At 43.3% G+C, this 2,981-nt stretch overlaps 1 protein-coding gene across 1 annotated transcript in view; it reads right to left on the reverse strand.

Annotated features, from left to right (window-relative positions):
• LOC107299050 (uncharacterized protein K02A2.6-like) overlaps positions 1-2,981 on the reverse strand; it is a gene marked incomplete at its 3' end in the record, with an annotated part of 16,623 nt that overhangs the window by 9,818 nt on the left and 3,824 nt on the right.

Here is a 2,981-nt window from a genome sequence, read left to right on the forward strand (position 1 = left end):
TCCTCCCACGGAGGAAGCAATAAAACTTCACTCTATCTAGCCCCTATTTAAAATACCCTTGATAGAAAAATAAAGTAAGCTTCCAGACCTTCCCTTCTCAACTCCAACCAACCCCGGCCTTCTCCTTTTCTTCCCTTTTCTATCCTTCCTCCTTCCACTCACGCCAGCCACACCCAAGCCAACTGCAGCTGTCCCAATCCTCCCCTTCCCAGTCAAGCTCCTGCAAGCACTCTCGGGCAGTCCCCGCTACAGGAAGAAGAGCAAATTTTGACTAAAGAGGACTATATTAAAAAAATGATTTCAACTAAAGTTTATGCAACTTTAAAAAAGATGGGAAATGACGTTTTGGCACGAGCTTTTCAGAATGACTATAACTCTTATATCAGCCTAATAAAATGGATAATGGGAGACCTCTTGTTGCTATGTACAGTGTGGCAGGAGACAATGGGAGACTTGACTATGGAAACCTATTTGGAATAAAAAGAAACCCAGAATAAGATATAAATATTAAATTTGAGATGATAATTATGGATGGTAAAGGTTTTATAGCGATTCGGACTGTCTTGGATTTGGGTTTTGTTAAAAGGGAGGCTATTATGAAATGATTTAGATGCTGATTTGACACAAATAAAAAATTACAGACCAATATTACTATTAAATGTACATTACAAAATTTTCGCCTCAATAATAGCAGAAAGACTAAAGAAATTTCTGACCGAATTTATACATACAGACCAAAATGGCTTTTTACCTAAAAGACAGATAAAAAATAATGTAAGAATGATCCTAGATGTTTTAGAGTACTATGAAATTCATCCAGGGAAACAGATGGCATTAATATTTCTAGATGCACAGAAAGCGTTCGACAACGTAAACTGGCAATTTATGTTCCAGCAACTAGAGGAAATGGATTTTGGAGAAAACTTTATAAATGTAATCAAAACAATTTATTATAAACAAACAGCCAAAGTAATTGTAAATGGAGATTTTACAGAAAACGTTGACATTAAAAAAGGCACAAGACAGGTGTTAAGTATTTGGTTCTTGAAGGCATTAAGCGAGACGAGTGTTGAAACAGCAACAAGTTTATTTAACTCTGAACAGAAGCAACTCAAATAGCTGCTGTGCAGCTATTTATATGGTTAGCCTCCAGGCGGCAGCCAATAGGTTTAATAAAGTAACAGTTTCCTGCCCAAAACCTAATTACCAGCCTGGAGATAGCAAGTCTGGCTTAAGTAACAGCAGCCATTACATAACAACAGAATCTAGGTCAGACATTCAAACAAGTGATTAGACATTAAGCAAGTGATTCAAAACAGCTGTGACCAATACATTACACCCCTTCCCCCTAGATAGTTCAAACCCTTAATTGTTTGACATAATCTTGCAGATACTTAGGTGGCCTTCTTGACCGTTCAGAACGCCTAAGGGTTGCCAGGGTTCCCTGGTCTACCTGCTTGCCTGCCAGGCTGGGTAGACCAGGACTCAGAGGTTCAGTGGCCCTGTGTGTGGCCCTCTTGGGAGTCCTGAGCCGGTGACTGATCCGCCAGCTGCCGACGCAGCTGATCAATGTGCCGGCGAATGACTCGCCCATCTTCGAGGATCACCTCGTAGGAAAGTGGCCCTGACAACTTTACAACCACTGCTGCCACCCACAAAGCCCCTTGCCCGTAATTCCGGGTCCAAATCCTGTCACCCACTTGCAGACTTCTGGGCGCCTTTGGCTGTGCAGAGTCCGATGCAACTCGGTTGGGGTGGAGCCTGTCCAGCTTAGTGGTCAAGCGTCAGCCCCAACGTAGCTCGGCTAGGCTTCTATCTGTGACTGTGCAGGGAGTTGTACGCTGGCAGAGTAGAAAGTCTGCCAATCTGTGGTGCCAGTTTCCTGTGACAATCCATTTTAGGGACTCCTTGGTTGTGTGGACCATGTGTTCTGCTTGGCCGTTCGAGGCCGGGTGAAAGGGAGCCGACGTGGCGTGCCTTATGAGGTTTGTCCTGAGGAAGTACTGGAATTCTGAAGCAGTAAACTGAGCCCCATTGTCTGATACTAAGACGTCTGGAAGCCGAACTTCCGGTGGCGAGGCTTCGCCGATGGAGGCTTTCTTCTCAGCCTCCTGCCCGGGACTGCGTCAGAGCTGTCAAAACAGCGCGGATCAGCTGTTTTGCGGCTTGGAACTCTCTTCCTGGGCGAAGGGAAGAGAGTGAGTTTGGTTCAGATAGGGGTAGAGTTCTCTTGTCCCCCCAGGAATGATCCTGGGGGGATGTAGGTATGAACTCCCCCGGAGTCTGGACCTCTTCTCCGCAGCTCGGAGTGTCTTTGCTCTTCGGAGCGAGGCTAGATGTCGCTGCCACTGCTGCTACTTTGTATCTGCTTGTGAGTAACTTTTGAACAGACGGAACCTGACAGGGGATTTTTTTTTCCTGCTTTAGTTAAATGGTGACTTTAACTCAAAGATCTTATTGGGATTTTCGCTATTTGTTATAAGTGAAAGTGAGAAGAAAATGGCCGCGGAAGCGCTGTTTCTTTGTAACAAAAGGAAAACTTTCACTTTCTTTCCGGTGGTGGAATGATGCATTTTAAAGGATTTTAAAGAACTTTTCTTAAGTCAAGCTTTTTTAAGTTAATTTTTGCTTTTGAGAGTTTTAAAAATAATTTGGCAGAATGGCTACAAAACGTACTGGAGTTTCTGCATTGCCTAAAACAGCTATTTCCTCTCCTGTTGTGCAAATTCAACAACAAAAACCTAGATCTCCCCCACCATCACCACCTCCCTCCATTACACTTAAAGATTTGCAAGAGGCTTTAGCTAAGTCCTCATTACAAACTGTGAAACAAACAGAAGAACTTTTGGATAAGAAAAATCAGGAACTTTGTGAAAATATATCACATATTTTTGAAGGACTAGCAATTCATATTGATCGTATAGAGGGAAGGGTGGATGATTTAGTGGAGAAAATGGAAGGAACAGAGGACAGACTTGAGA

The sequence above is a fragment of the Protobothrops mucrosquamatus genome, unplaced genomic scaffold (assembly GCF_001527695.2).
Source record: "Protobothrops mucrosquamatus isolate PMUCROS unplaced genomic scaffold, P.Mucros_1.0 scaffold4486, whole genome shotgun sequence".
NCBI classification, from domain to species: domain Eukaryota; kingdom Metazoa; phylum Chordata; class Lepidosauria; order Squamata; family Viperidae; genus Protobothrops; species Protobothrops mucrosquamatus.